Source organism: Lipophrys pholis (genome assembly GCF_963383615.2).
Source record: "Lipophrys pholis genome assembly, chromosome: 8".
Taxonomy (NCBI): domain Eukaryota; kingdom Metazoa; phylum Chordata; class Actinopteri; order Blenniiformes; family Blenniidae; genus Lipophrys; species Lipophrys pholis.
This window is the reverse complement of record NC_137630.1, coordinates 11,674,716-11,691,612: the sequence shown is the minus strand read 5'-3', so window position 1 is coordinate 11,691,612 and position 16,897 is coordinate 11,674,716. Positions and strand designations below refer to the sequence as shown.

The 16,897-nt window shown below is 42.0% G+C and overlaps 1 protein-coding gene across 2 annotated transcripts in view; it reads left to right on the top strand.

Annotated features, from left to right (window-relative positions):
* The window catches only part of sema3b (sema domain, immunoglobulin domain (Ig), short basic domain, secreted, (semaphorin) 3B), a 77,929-nt gene that overhangs the window by 36,347 nt on the left and 24,685 nt on the right, over positions 1 to 16,897 (top strand). Inside the window, exon 1 of one of the 2 annotated variants that reach the window (XM_080469897.1) lies at positions 9,963 to 10,071. The exons of the other annotated variant lie outside the window; for it this stretch is intronic. The gene's annotated coding sequence lies outside the window, so the exon portion shown is untranslated. Of the gene's footprint in view, positions 1 to 9,962; positions 10,072 to 16,897 lie in introns of those variants that run through there. 2 annotated transcript variants of the gene reach the window in all.

Below are 16,897 nucleotides of genomic sequence, written 5' to 3'. Positions count from 1 at the left end.
AGAGGTACATTGACGCACCTGAGAACTTTGCACTGTATTTATACGTGTGTGCCTGGGGAGCTACATGTTTGTGTGTGAACAGCTGCTTTGACAGCCTAAACTTGAACGTGAACCAGCAATTATTGCAAAGCTTTGGGGTGAGCATCTCTGTAGGTGTGTGCCAACCATGTTAGACAGTGAACCGCTGCATTTTTTGCATGCCTCACTTTGGGAAAGTTATTCTAAGTGAAGCTTTACACAGTCTGCAGTGTTTACTTTAAGGGTTTGTTGACTGCGTTCAGTATGAGGAATTGAAAACAGATGGAAATGGCTTCCTAATGAGTTTGTTCAACTTTGGCATGAGAAATCTAATACACAAGAACTTGACTCAAAGAGTAGTCATTTACAGAGAGAAAATAAAGTCCATCCATTCATCTTCTATGTACTTAATCCAGTCCATCACGGGATAAACACAGACAACCACACACACTCACACAGACATAGACCAGTGACCAGTTTACCTCATGATCATGTTTTTGTACTGTGGAAGAAAACCCAGAGGAAACCTTTGCACACACAGCAAGAACATGCAAACTTTACACAGAAAAGCTCTGACCGATATTTGAACACACGAGCTTCTCGCTGTCAGGAGAGAGTGCTAACTACTGTGCCTGGATATAAAAACCACTCCATTCTAAAGATTGGAATTGGCAAGTTTGAATAATATCTGAATAGGATGATACAACATTTGACTGGACACAATAAAATGACAGATTTTGGTACTATTTTAACCAAAGCCAAGCTATTGTAAATATTCTTCACTTCACTGACAGTCTTAAAAAAAACAGATCTTTAAAAACTCAGTAAAGGCTGAATTAATGAAAGTGCTACATTAGACAGTTTAAGTCTACCTACTGAGTTGGACTGGTGAATATGTGTTGTCCTTCATGGAACAATCACAGATTTAATTTCCCAGGGAAAGATCTCAAAAGTTTTTACATTTATTAAATGGTTGAAATGTGATTATGGTTACAATTAGGTTGGGGTTAGTTTACTAGTGGTATGACTCCAGGCAACAGGTAGCACTAACATAATTTAGAGAAATGGGGCATGCTACTAGTGGTTAAGTAAGTGAAACATGAGATGTGGAGAAGTGGTTTCCAATTTATTTTACCTGCACTGCCAGCTAGAAGAATGTAACCACTTCGGAGATGATCCACAGCTATTCACAGTTATAAAAGGCATTGTTGTCTTTATTGATAATCTTTAGTTAAACTCTAATCTTACTAATATATATTTAAAGAAATGTGAAAATCAAAGAGGTTTTTGTCACAAATAGAATAGTACAAGTAAAAGTTGTCTTTCCTATTACAACACTGGTAATGTGCTCTTTATTGTTTTAATTTGTCACAAGTTTCATGAAAAATGTATTTTAGTAAAATGTGTATTGGTTAAATCCTTCCCTTGTTTCATTATCAATTAAAAAAAAACAAAAAAACAAGGTTGTTGATCTAAAGTTGGAGCGAGTGATGATTGGAATTAATTGGGACCATTGGGGATGCTATACAAACCTGCGTGTGTGTGTGTGTGTGTGTGTGTGTGTGTGTGTGTGTGTGTGTGTGTGTGTGTGTGTGTGTGTGTTCTACTTATTCTTCTGTACCAATAAGGACACAGTATATGAACCCAAGGGGACACATTTTATTGCAGGGACAAAAATGTAGGTTCCCGAAATGTCTGGAGAACAAAAGGAAATCAATGCAATGTCAATCAATGCAATGTCAATGTAGAAAGGTACAGAAGTACATTGTGTTTCAGTGGTTGTAAACTAAAATTAAATATCATTAAAAGCACATTCACCTGTACAAATCAGTGCTATTATTGTTTTCCTGTTAGATGATGAGCTTGTTTCATCTCCTTCACATTCGAGCTCACACCAATAATGGCTTGATCGAGTGTTTCACGATTCTCTGTGTGTCTAAGTGTGAGTGTGTCATTTATTCTCTATGATGCTGAGAGCACTCTGACTTGTTGGATCAGTGCCTATCAGGATCAGGAATCACCTCGTTTGGTCTGCTCAGCCTGTCACGTCTCAAGTCTTAGTGATGCTGTGTGTGTGTGTGTGTGTGTGTGTGTGTGTGTGTGTGTGTGTGTGTGTGTGTGTGTGTGTGTGTGTGTGTGTGTGTGTGTGTGTTTATATGCACTTTTGTCTTTAAGCAGAAAAGTCATCATAAAACAAAATGTTGAAATGAAAATATCTGATAGTTTGAAACGGAAAACACTAAAAACAATGTAGTTAACATGTCAGGCCACGAGTCATTAGTATCGGTTGTTTTTGTCATGAACACGGACATTCATATGGACCGATGACAAAGTTGGATTGAGATTACTGGTTATGCTCAATTATAAAACTCCGAGGACTGCCGTCGTGTAAACTGAAGCCCAAAATGAAACCAAAGTTTTCCATTTGCTCTTGAAAATGTCCTCGTATAAACAGGGCCTAATTAATTGATCCTGTCTGGTATTTTGGATCATAAGTGATGTGTTTTTGTCTCACCAGAATAAACTGAACCTTGCTGTTCGGTACTTTTCTACATAATGGACTTTTAAGAAAATACCAGCAATTTGCTCTTAAGAGGAAATGAAAGGACTGAATAGACATGCATTGATTTTGCACCAGATTGAAGATATTATAGGAATAAATTAAGTTTTCCTTTTAAATTAAAAAGGATGAATGTCTGATTGTGACATGCTGTAATTGATGCATGTTTTGCACGGTGTGCGGGCTGAGGTTTAAAGGCGCAGTCTTTTACAAGGTGATTTCCCTGTTTTATTTTTCTCTTTTAATCATCCTTACTGTGATCAGTGCTAAATTTTCCCTGAAATAGCAACATGTTTGATGAAAGTGAATCCCACAATTACAGGCCCACTTTGGGTCTCAATCAGCTTCTACGTCAGGATGTGGTGAGAGGGAACCCATGGTGCATTCACAGGATGAAAAAGTAATTTGTATTGAAGATTAAAGTCCAACAACAAGAGGTTTCTCAAAAAGAGAGAACAAAAGTAAAGTCTTGACTTATCCATAGGAAGAACTCAAAAATCCGGGACATGAAACAGGGCCGGTCCCATACAGGGGCAGAACAGGAACCAGGAACTTGACTTAGATAACAAATCTTGAACTCGTCATAAAAACAGAGAATACAGTGACGTACCAGAAGCACAACAGTCTACCTGCATATATGACATATTTAACACGTCTTCGATACGGAAAGATATTTACTCAGACTTTGTCACATTATTACTGAATTTGTACTGAATCAATGGCCGCTTGCTGGTGTGTGTGTGTGTGTGTGTGTGTGTGTGTGTGTGTGTGTGTGTGTGTGTGTGTGTGTGTGTGTGTGTGTGTGTGTGTGTGTGTGTGTGTGTGTGTGTGTGAGACTAAAGCCATGCCTGTGTTTGAAGGTGGTCTTATACACTCGATGACCCTCTGAACTAGATGGGGTGTGACTGCATGCCTGTGGGAGTGTGTGCGTCCCACCTTTGAGCCTCCTGGCACCACAGTAACTTCTTGCACTTATCCATCCACCCATGCTGCCCTCCTGACATGCTGCACCACCTCCCCTCCATCCTCCATTTTTTCAGTTGGGTGTGATCACATCAAAGTGAAATGAGGGGATTACAGGTTTCTGTGCCCTGAGGGATCCCGAGCAGAGACCTCGCTCTCTCGGACTGAAACACTCTCCCTCCCTCGCTCTGTCTTTCTCTTTTCCATTCCAGACACTCTCCACTAGGGCCCCTGTAATCCTTGTGGTGTCAAGAGGTCAGGTCACCCTGCGACGGACAGCCTATCAAGACACAGCGGACTGATTCTTTATCTTCATGGTTTTAGCTAAGCCCCGAAGGCATCATCTTTTCCTTTGCCCAGATCCAAATGATAGACATATGTCGATAGACATCAAGCTGCCAATTTAACATGTCTATTTGTGTCATGTGGGCTCAGTATGTTCAGGCCTCAAAGACAATACTTTTTCTATTATCATGCAGCTAATTTTGCAGGCCCACATATTTCTGCATCTGTTGAACAAATGTTCATAGTACAACTCTGCTGGCACAGGTGCCATAGCACTGATGTCAGATTAATTTTATGACCGTGGTGCATCTGTTGGTAATGCGTGTCATTTGAGTCCATCGTTCCTCCCATGCTCACGAGGAGTCTGTCTGAATCCATATCTGTCCTGCAGGATTTTCAAAACATTCCTAATCAGGGTGCAGCAGCAGTGTAATGAACTTGAACAGATACTGAATGGCTTTCCAGCTAAAATCAAAGCGATATTGAACGGAAAGCCAATTTATATGACAGATTCAATTGAACATCTTGTGGCAATGAATCATGCCTACCACAAAGTTTATTACGTGCATCCATAAATTTTTTCCCCCAACTCAGTCCACATGGAGTTGTGGCCTGATGTAGAGCAAAGAATCCCAGATATCCCAGGATTTTGCAACTTGCTCTTCTCTGGGGACCCTCAGCCCCTCCTAGGCCAACCCACAGATCTAATCTCTCCAGGGGGTCCTACACTGACCCTGAGGCCTTGTCCCAGTTGGACATGCCAGGCCCAACTGGGGGCTCCCTGATCAGATGCCTGAACCTTCTTCACATTGAGGGGAGCCACTTTCTCTCAATGTGAAGGATTACCGCCTCTACTTTGAGTCCCTCCCAAACGGTTCAACTCCTCACTCTGTCACAAAGAATGAGGCCCTCCATGTTACATTATTGCAATTTTTTGTACTCGAATGTTGGGAAAAACCTTGGCGGCAACACTAGTGAAAGCCGGCGTCACTGGCAGCGTCCTTTCAAGGGAGAGGCCCTGAACAGTGGACACAGCAACAATGAGACCTTTAGTGAGTAGAAACTCCAGCCAGAGTCTGAGTCGCTTCATTGCAGAATGCATGATATCCTGTAAAAAGATTGTTAAAAATACAGCCTGGGTTAAATATTTGGTTAGTCTTCCAACAGCAACACCCTGCTTTCACAGTGCACGTGTTATTAAGGGTCCGTTTTCAAAGTCAATATGGTATCATTAACTTTAATGAAGCATGACCTCCTAACGCCAAGTAGTGGTTCCTTTTGTTCTGGGTGTTTTGTTTTCGGCCTCCCTTCAAAAATGATTTATTGCTACATTAATATTAGTATAACATCACACAGCAGGAGTGCTAAATGCTAGGCAATAATCTAAATACTTTCTAGAACTATTCTTGTTTGGCTCCTGGTGGTGGAAACCAACCTGAACTCTGGATTTAGATCAGTGGCGTCAAACATAAGGCCCTTGGGGCAAAACCGGCCTGCAAGAGGCTTCAATCTGGCCCACCAAAAAAAAGAGAAAGTTGTAAAAATGTAAAAAAGACATTTTCTTTTAGCTGAGTAATTAAAAAAAAAAAACATTTCTTAAAGAGTAGCAGACACAATACAACACAGACTCGAGCTAAGATACTGGTGATGCTGTCATGAAAGATAGCTACCTCACTGCTATCACACTACCCTTAAAGCCATGTTGGGTTTGTAAAAAAATGCATGATGCAACAGCTGCAAGAGGTTTTTTTTGAACATTTCACTGTATTTAGCACCAGAAGGTTTCATAAAAATTGGCTTCATGTCATGATTGTAGTCCTAATAAGTAGTAATTGTTTAGTTTTGCAAAAATATAGACACTTTCATCACGTGTACTCTGCACCAGAACAAATAAAACCTTTAAGGATGTTATTATGGCACTATGTTACCGGTCCGGCCCACTCAAGATGAAATTGGGCTGCATGTGGCCTATAAACTAAAAGGACAACCCTGTATTGGAGGCCTTTAACTCAATTCTATCTGTGTTGAGTTTGCATGTTCTCCCCATGTGTCTCTATGGGTTTCATCCTCTTACGGATCAAAAACATGTCAGGGAAGTTAATTGATGGCTCTGTGTGACTGTTCATTCAAGGTGATGGAGGGATGGATGGTAGAAGGTACCAGAGTCTGGCAACACTGTGACTAACTCAGGCTAATCACGCTTCAGCTGTTGAGTAAATTGTTTAGAAATATACAGTATGTGCTTACAGCGGATGAATTGTAATTGTATTGTTATGTAATGGAAAAAGCACTTTTGTTTGTGCAAGCGTGACGTAATCCAAAGTGAGTGTCTTTAATGGTGCTGGTGTGTGACAGAGTGCATTATACACTCTAAGCATTATATAACACACAGTCAGTATGTGGTTAAGTTGATTATCTTATGAGGCCAATGCTGTTTGGGTTTATTTCAGGAATCTTAGGTAAAAATGAGGTCACGTGTATTTGTCATTAACTGAGAACTGCCCTTATTTTCAAACATTTGTTGTTGTTTTAGTTTATTTCAATCAGAAAATATTTTTTCAAGTCGAGCATTAAAGGTTGAGTGTAATCAGGATATTCCAAATTTATTAAAAAAACTCTTTCCAGAGAAAAGAATATAGGCTTCATTTTATGACTCAAAGAAACAAACAGATGCCATCACACGTAAAAGTACATTTTTTTACACTCACATATTACATTCAGTTCCGCCATGGAAGCTTATGTGATTACACAACGGAAAACATCACAAACGCATAACTCAACAGCTGTTTATGAAACACAAACTGACTTAATATCAGGAAAGTCATCTGATGTTATTCAATGTTTAGGACTTATTTGATTCCATTACGTATGACTTGAGACATTAGTTTGGACTTACATGCAATAGTAAAAAGACTAGAAGGCCACAGGGAAGACTCCTGTGTGGGTGACATTGTGGTTGTGATCCCTCTACAATCTAAAGATCATTTTGGTTCAGTGACTTTCAATAAAACCAACATTCACCAGGACGCTATTAGGAAACCAAGCCCTTATGTGCTTCAGTAGGACAGAGGCTTTAGCTGAGACAAAGGCCTTTGTGGGGATCACAGTGCTCACCCTGCAGGCTGTAGAGACATCAGGATAGTTTATGACGGACAGGTCAGCAGGGGGCCGAAAACATCCATGCAGCTTTAACTGTGCACATTTGCATGAACGAGTGTTTAAAGCAATGAAAGTGTATTGTGTGTAAAACTGCGAGACAAGACACTTACGACATAGTGCTATCTTTGTGTTTAACCTCTAAGCCTGACCCAAACCCTGAGCTCGAAGATCACATGAACCTGTCGATACATGTAAAGTGGTGAAGAGCAATGCACAACACGTGATAACTCTACAAGTGTGGTGTGCTCTCAGTTCTTGGGCCACACAAACTAATGAATACAACACCAGACACATGCACATATGCACACATGGAGATTAGTGAACCCCCTAATGTGAGACCCATGACCTGCTGAGAGTGGGTTTCTAGGTGTGTGTGATGTGTGTCAGGGTTGCCAGGCGCAGGACCGCAACTGCTGCTGGAATGAAGGCTGAAGGAGTGAGACAACAGCAAAAAAAAAGAAGACACAATGCAACTCTGAGTGCACCACTTTTACTGATCGCACTATAATACCATACTTCTTCACATTTTATGGGTGCTATCTTTCAGCCTCAAAAAGTTTGTCTTAATCTTCACCTTTTAATGTTGTACCCTGCCGCAGCATGGATGTTCTACCACGGTTTCTCAGTGAATTTCATTTTTGAGAGCAAATGGGCAGGAAAGAAGCAGATCATGCTGCAGGAACTGTTCAAGAAGTTGAATGAACGCTTTGATACTTTTTCCTCCCTCGTGAAAACTCATCATCAAAGGAACACACTGGAGCTGACTGTATTAAAGCAAACCAGCGATTCCCTCCAGACAACAAGGGAAAAAGTCAACACGCTTTTAAGAGACGTCACAAATAAGTGTGTAGTACACAATGTGTTTTATCTGAGATTTTACTTTATGTCTCAGAGTCCGTTTTCATGCATTTTTGTGTTCAGAGGCTGACCGATACTTCAACCCTGAAATGTGTGGAGGATGATGTAAACCCTCATGTGCCGTAAAGCCAATTACCGCTTTCTGTATGTACAGTAGCTTATCAGGACGGCCCCGTCAGAATCCTGGTCAGGTATCTGGAAATCTGTGTGTGCTTGTGTGTGGGTTTGTGCATTATGCTGTGTCATTTAATTGAACGAATACACTGAGTCTTTCCAGGATGAGTCATGAGTTGGTGTCGAATCGATGCCTCACAGCTATTAGGCTCAAATTCAGAGCCATTTTCCACTTCTTCTTCTTCGTCCAACTGGGGGTCCCAGGGGGCCCCAGGGGGCCGATCCCAAATGACTGTGGGTGAAGGCAGGGTACACCCTGGACAGATTGTCAGTCCATCACGGGGCACACACAAAGACACAGACAGGCGCACACACTCACAATTACAGGCACTTTGGAGTCGCCGATTAACCTCAAACACATGTATTTGGTCTGTGGGAGAGAAACACAAGAGAAAACCCAAACACACACACACAGAATGCATTCTAAGCTCAGACTCAAACTGGGAATAATTTTCTGTGAGGTGGCAGTTGTTACCACCACACACACACACACACACACACACACACACACACACACACACACACACACACACACACACACACACACACACACACACACACACACACACACACACACACACACACACACACACACACACACACACACACACACACACACTAAATACATGATTAAATAGACAACATAAGCAGTAGCTACTCTATTCCACAGGTTGTATACTGGATACATCATTTTTATAGATTTTCATCGCACTTAATCACATTTCAGGCACAAGGACATTTGATTTTCACTTCAGCCAAAACTTTTTTCTGGGTTTTATTTGAGGTCATCCATCATAGCAGCACGTGGATCAAAAGAATTGGATATCTAAAACCAGCCGTCTTTGGCCACCACAACTTTAAACCAACAGTCAGGAGATGTGCATCTGAAGATTGAGTCTGTTTTTCAGATTTTCTTCTTCATGCTTTTCTTCACGTTCAGGGTGAAATTACAGAGTGAATGGAAGCTTTTAACTGAGGCTGAGACCAAGTCACAAGTTTGTATTGTGGAGGGAGTTTCCTCTGCTGAACTGAAGTTAATTGTTCTGTAAAGGCATATTAAAGTTACTGATCCCAGTGATAGAGCGTAAAACACGTTACACCCCCGTATCAACACAGACACTGTATGTCATATACACATGTACTGAGGACAAGGCAGTGCATGTCTCCGCCCCTCCTCTCACCTCCCACCTTTCTGTCCTCTCCTTAACAGCCTCCTCCTCCCTCTCTCTCTCTCCCTCTCTCTCTTTCTCTCTCCCCTCTCTTGAATTAAGTCCATTATTACAGCCTGCTCTCCGTCTGAGCATGTCCACACTGCCCGGCTCCTGTGAAAACTTTGTGTGTGTATGTGTGTGTGTGTGTTAAGAAGAGTTTTATGTGTGTTTGTGTGTGTGTGTGTGCAGGACTGTGTGCTTTTCTAAGTGGAGCTGAAGTGCTGCCGTTCATCAGTGGAGCTGACTGCAGACGGGGGAATACGCTGATCTCACTGTGCTGCTTTTTAACTTACACACCAGCTGCTTTTCCTACTTTTTTTTCTCTCTTTTTTCTTTTTTTAAAGACTCACTGGACGTTTTTCTGCATCAAACTGGGACTCTACTGCTACTGCTCTTTTCCTGCCCTCAAGGGACCATTCCCATCACTGGAATACTGATCTTTTTCACTTTTTATTTATTTGTTTTTTATTTTTACAGGACTTAGTGCAGCAGTCTTAATTTCATTCAGTTGGATTTGGATTATTATTATTTTTTTTTTTTACTGGATTCGCTTCCTCAGTAAACTCGGACATGTTAAAGCCTCAGAATGGGTTTTTTGGATGCGTATAATTTGAGTGTGAGCAGGTGTGTATTCTGCACCGTCCGTACTGTGACTGAATAAAAGGAAGGGTTGTTTCACTTGAGGGAGCTTGTGAACACTATGAGAAGTTGAGCAGAGCAGTACAGTAGAAATGGAGACCCCCACTGCTGTGCCAGGCTTGTTGGGCTCAGGTGGATGCTGATCCCGACCCGGAATGTTCTGAACTCCTGTGGAATTTGGCTCTCATGGAAACGGGCGGGCAGGTGAGTTCACTTAGACCGTGTCCCAGTCAAGAGGCACGTGAATGAAGTGCTTTCCTCTCATCATGAGTTTTCTCATACTTTTCTGATCAGAAGTGTTGAGCTCAGCCTGGCAGTGTTGCTGACCTGTTCAGTGAGACATCCCAAACCCCCAAAATGATCTCTTCACAAGTCATGCTGATGACATGTGGGCTTTCTCTTCAGAGAACTGGGCTGTAATCCACTCTGCCGTTTCATTTAACAGAGCGGAGTGAGTTGTCTCTCTTCAGGGAGCAGTTTGGAGCAGGTCCAGTCAGGAGACCAGAGGCAGCGCTGTAAGGTCCCGACTTACTGCTGCTTCTGGCTCCAGCGCGGCCAAATGGCCAGCGACCAGCGACCAGCAGGCTGCCCTCGCCTTAGTGGCTCCGTTATTGTCTCCCATTTCAGCTCTTCTTGTACCAGACAAGAGATTTAAGCTCTTTGACCGCACAAAGGCCAATTTCTGAATATTTTTCCCTCCTGTGTAACACATCACCCCGTTCATCATAATATCATCCCGAATCTGTCTCCTGAACTTGACTCTCCAGACAGAAGTGATATAAACATTGACAAGACGTCGGTCATTATGAGTGAGACTATGAAATCAAAGAGTGCAAAAGTGTTTTTTCCCTGTAGACTCCAGCTGAGCAGGTTTCGCTTACTCCAGCTGAAATATATCGTTTTGTCATTCAAACTTTGAATGGTGAGAATAATTTAGCCAAGCTAAGCAAATGCTAGCGATGGGATTGAAGGCTGGGAAACATTCCACTCACGGTGTCGAGCCAGATGGCTCCGTACCAGCAACCAGCGGAGCGCCATCGCCTCCCCGGCTCCTTCATTCACTGCGTCTCTTTCAGGGTCTCTGCCTTGAATCGTCTTGCTTTTTCTTCCTCACTTTGTCTTAGCCTAAATCCCATAAAGACCGGTCGCCACTTTTGGCTTATGGCTGCTTTGCTGTGCTTGCTGTGTGTGTGTGTGTGTACTTGTGTTTCAATACTAGTTGGAACCTTAAGTGTACACTGACCCACGGAGACTTGTGACAGTGTGGGGGGGAAAAAAAGAAGCATTCTTTGAGCGAAGGCATGTTTAAGGTTAGGCTAAGATCAGGGTTAGGTTAAGTTTGTAACAATGTTTGGGATGAGGTAAGTAATAGCTGAAGCTGAGTTTATAGTAAGTGTGCAGGAAATGAATGCAGAAGTTTTAATTTACTGTTGTAACTAGCTTTGCCCCAAGTTTCCCTTCTGAAAATAGGACTGTACTTCTAAGCTGTATTACGCATTGGATACTGAGCCTGCTTTTAAAGTCTTTTCTGAACCTTCATATGACTTAAGCTTTGAACATTTGGGGCCTGTGAGGGTAACTACAAAGGTTTCTTATGAAATTTGTGTTCAGAATATTTATGGATCGTATACACAATCTGTTTTCTTGATCACCTTTTTAATTAAACTTCAATATTTCTTTTAGAAGTTTTGCATAAATGTCTCCGGAATGCGCAACCTCACCTGAACATGAGACGTTTTGCTCTCGTGTCTCTTTTTTTTCTTCTTTTTTTTTAATCTCGGCTAAATCAAAAACAAAAATGCTTGAAATGGTATGAAGGAGAGGTAAGAAGGCCAGGGTGGCAATGCAGTCTGATTACAAGTCCAACTTTTTACATGCTTACTGCACTTGCCCTACGCAGTACTTGTAAAGACACGGCCTTCAGTTCCTGGATGCCTTCCATACTTCTAACTACTGTGATTACATGCTAAACACCAACCATTCAGATCTCAACCTGATAACCAAATCTCATGGTTAACCCTTAAAACCAATCGGTATCCACACTCTATCATACAGTATCAGTCATTTCTAGTGCATGTATTAGATTCATGACACAGTAATTGGTGCATGCCATAAGAATAGCAGGAAATGAACAGAACTTGATTTTTCTTTCAGTTCAGAGCGTTTCAGATGTTTTATTTGCCCAAACATCTCACAGCCTCTTAAGAAGGTGATCCTTTTCGGGTGTGTTCTGTGGTTTAACATGCATTATAAAAATTTAAACACCTCTTTTTTATTGTATTTTTTACCAACTCTTTATCTCTTCTAATTTAAAAGTAATAAAATAATTTAAAACTATTACGTATGATAAAGATAATCAATCTCTCAGTCAACGTCCCTCCGTCTCTCACCACCGTGGGCTCCACCCTATCGAACTAACTGGTTCAAAAGCCACCAGTTACCTGCTGTTTCAGTCTTTTTGCTCTGCACCCCCCTCCTCACCCTCTCATTCTTCCCCTTCATCCATCCATCCCTCCTGCTTTTCATTTCTCAATTGCAGGGAGGCTTAGACTTGTTGGTCACAGGCCAGGGAAACTCTTTACTCCGTGCAGGGAAAACAATTGGCTCCTTTCTCCTCATCACGTCGCAGCTCACTCGAGTCCTTCTCCATCCTACCCTCCCTCCCTCTCTCTCTCTCTCTCTCTCTCTCTCTCTCTATAAGACTGTATGCATCCGAGCAGCCTGCAGGGTCAAAGTGCTCAAATGTATGCTTTGGTTTATTCCCGCCGCTCACACTTTCAAGAGCTCATTGTACCTTTTGTTTGAAGGCTTTGCAGATCTTTGTGCCACTTCATCCACACTTCATCAATTTCAGTGGCATTTTTCTCCATTCCCGCTTTAATATTTTATAACATTTTAAGCTCCGTCTTTGCTTCCCCGCGTCCTTCTTTTTACCTGATTATATTTGCCTCCTTCTGCCAAAAGCTCGCTTCCTCACAAGCCTTGTCTCCATCTTTGTCTTTGTGTTCTGCTCTCTCTCTCACTCTTCTCCTCCCTGACCTGTGGTGGTGGAGGGCTACAAGTTAAACTGCTGATATCCATTCATTCATTACTGCATGCAGCACTGTAGGATTGCACTCTAACCCCACTCTCCGAAGGCCCGTCTCACCCTGGAGGCGGGCTGCTTTGTTTGCCTGTCTCTATTTAGGCTGGGTTTTGACAGGACAGCGTGCCCACCTCAGCCTCCCCCCCTCGATTCTCTCTCTCTCTGTCTTATTATTTATTTTTAATCCACTCTCTCTTGGCATGCTGCTGCTCCATGTCTATTGAAGCTGAACTGAATGCAAGTGTCAGCGGTCCCAGTGGCTTTTTTATTAAGATGCATTATGGAACAAGCAAGAAGTTTTTGTATCTGCAAGAGTGTGTGTGTGTGTGTGTGTGTGTGTGTGTGTGTGTGTGTGTGTGTGTGTGTGTGTGTGTGTGTGTGTGTGTGTGTGTGTGTGTGTGTGTGTGTGTGCGCTCGCTTGTAGGCAAATGTAAGTGCAGAGAGTTTGCAGATGCGGATATGAATTCTGGTAACAGAGCATGTACAGGTACAAGTGTGTGTGCTCAAGGCTCTGTGATGAGATGAGGATGTGTGCGGCGCAATGATGTTTTTATGATTGCAAATTGAGAAGAGACACTTCAACACACATGCAGGGCTCGGGGAGATGAACAATGGGGTCGGTCATTCCTTTTATAACCGCAGACAGAAGCGCGAGGACTTCTTCTGAGGCCCCCGTCACTCCCGTGGACTGGGACGTGTGCGTGCGTGCGTCTTTCTGTCTCAGGAGCTGCAGCTGACGAGACTGCTGATGTCCTTCTCCTTGAAATACTGCAGCGTCTTTGCAGCTCAGTGCAGAACCTTGAGCACACACACACACACACACACACACACACACACACACACACACACACACACACACACACACACACACACACACACACACACACACACACACACACACACACACACACACACACACACACACACACTTTATTGCACATTATCACTTCTTTGACAGCTCCCTAAACCTGAACCAGACTGCCGCTATAAAACCACCTCGTGGATGTCTGAAACAGTGACCTGTGTCACAGGACGGCAGGTTGCTTTCTTTTAAAGGCATGCATGTGCACATTTGTCCAATCACCAATGTGTGTGTGTTTACATACTGCAGGGTATGTGGGAGTTTATGTTCCTGTTAAGCTCTGTCCTGTTGTGTTGTGGCCTGGGAGCCATGAGCTTATGAGAGCTCTCCTGTCTCTTCGCTTCAATAGCTCCATTATTCATAAAACTCTGTGCCAACTGCCTGGACGGGCCTGTCTGTGTGCATGTGTGTGTGCGTGTTTGTGCAGTATGTGTGTATGTTTCAATGTTTGGCTAATATGGTTCTCATCTGTGCTTTCAAATGATCATTGCAGAATTCAGTGTTGTTGAAAAATTCAAAAATAATGTAAAATCTCATCAAATTAAAAAGATGTGAGGGTGTATTGAAAGGCTCACCACACTGGAGCCTGTCTCATTACCACGCTTCATGCAGTCACCACTTATCTCAGGAAGCTGAACTGAAGTAATTTGTCACGTATCTGTCACAGATGAGACGATGCTGTCTCCAAAGCTGAGGCCTGCAATTTTAATTTACACCAATAACGTCCTATGTGTTGTCTTTTAGTCTGCCACAACTGTTTGTCTCAGATTGTTGAACATTGAAGCTGTGGCATGAATACGAAAAAAAACATAAACTGTGAAAATACGAATCAAGCAAACAAATAGTCTCTAACCCTAGACTTGGTTTATGGAGTCGACTCATATATTATACTAAAATAGGCGTTATTAGCTTGCTCATAAAGTCCATTGACTTATAACTCAGTAAACACAACATAAAACTAGAACATAAACATTCAGAGCACAACACATGGATCACTTTTTTATATGGCGGTGTAACACCTCAACATGTTGTTACTGCGGTACTGCCGAAATGAAAATAATGAATAAATGTTGGCTACTCTTTTTCTAATGTCACATGTGTCCGAAACAACAAAAAAGAACAATTCCAAACCAATTAAAACAAGCCACAGACACAAAAAAAATAACCATGTTGAATGAATGGGAAACAACACAAATAAAGTTTAATGCCGTGGCGACTGGTGGTAAATTTCTTAGGTGGAGCTCCTCATTATTATTCAATGGAATGTTAACTTAGCAAACACAACATATCAATCAACTGTTAGAATCATGGAATCACAACACTTTCTCACATCTTACTATGGCCGCTGTGTAACCTTCTACTTCACAGCACTGTTTGATGGCACTGCGTTCACGTATATATGAAACAACAGAGAATAGTTCAAACTTAATTTTAAAAAGTGAGAAATTAGGGAAAATCACAACAAATAGTTCTGAGAAGAGAGCAACCTTCTGTAACGTTGCACCCTTACGATGCTAAAGCAAATGAAAGGAAAAACAACATAGCACATATTAAAACAGAGCAGCAAGCAGCAAAACTGGATTTACTTTACGCAGAGGTATACTGCACAACATTAATGTTCTTTCTCACTTATGATGAACGAACGAACATCTGTCGGTATCTCAACTCTGTTTTATGTAATCTAACATAGCCGCAGAAAATGACTGGGACTTCCACGTGGTCGCCTTATCCTAACACACATTGGCCATACAATGGCCGGCCTGCACGGTAACTAGCGCCTACTTACACAGTAGAAACATGCTCAGCACCACTTACACCAAACTCGTGACTGGAGGGGAAGAGCTTATCTTGTGTGTGGCAGGAATAGAAGAGCGGAGGAGGTTCAATATCACTTCAAAGAACAGCAGCACATAAGAAATCTGACTGTTTCATTGCCACCATCTGGTGAAAATGAATATCACATTTGCAAGGTCCAGTTGAAAGAATTCCTATTGCTCGGTGACACAAGCTCAGTTAAAAAAAATTTATTAAATAAGAAACTGGAAAAAATTACTTGTCACAAATGAAAGATCAAGGTTTGGAGTGATGCTGATGGGGTGCCACATATAAACCAGATATATTGGCTTGTGATGAACGTGTGGAGGGAGGAGCAAAAAAACACTTAGAATTTAAAACATTATTCTTATCAAAACAAAATGCTTAATAACTCTACAACGCCTGTCGGTATGCAGGTATGTAAGGACGTAAGCCTCTACCTTCAACATCATTGATTACTTATGGATCTTTTAACAAGATGTTAAATAAAAAATAAAAAATACATAATTCACTTGTTGCAATGTGAAAGATGACTTTAGATCTCATTATGTGAGCTTTGCTCTCATGGGGGACTATTCTTGCAGCCCCCAGCTATTTGCCCCTTTATGAAGCTAAAGTGCACCACATTGAGCTGAGTGAGGTGTGATCTTTACATTAACTCTGCTTTTACTATCAATATGGCTTCAGAACCCTCGTGACTGAATTAAACATTTGAGAATCCGCTTCAGTTGGTAACATTTAGTTAACCTTGGACTTCTGTTTGAAATCTGTCCACATGGGTCTCTTTAAGAACTGTAAGCTTTTTATTAAAAACGGCCTCAGAAATAACGATACTGTTATTTTACATGATATATTGCACCGAAAGAGAAAATCCAGCCGGCCGTACAGAGCAGATTCTTATTAAACAGCTGATTTCACTGGCGGGACACAAGAGGGGCTTTTCTACAGAGGGTAACAGATGAGGGGCAATGATAGAGGTAATTGTTCAGAGGGGGAGAAGGAGTAAAGATTGAAAAGGAAAACGGGGGAGAAAGCCGTCAGTCTGTCTGTTAATGAGTGCCAACTGTGAGGTGCAATATAATAAAGGAGACTGTTTCTAGTGAAAGGCCTCATTGTTCTGGCTGACCATGGAGTCCAAAGTACTGACAGAGAGGTGTGTGTGTGTGTGTGTGTGTGTGTGTGTGTGTGTGTGTGTGTGTGTGTGTGTGTGTGTGTGTGTGTGTGTGTGTGTGTGTGTGTGTGTGTGTGTGTGTGTGTGTGTGTGTGTG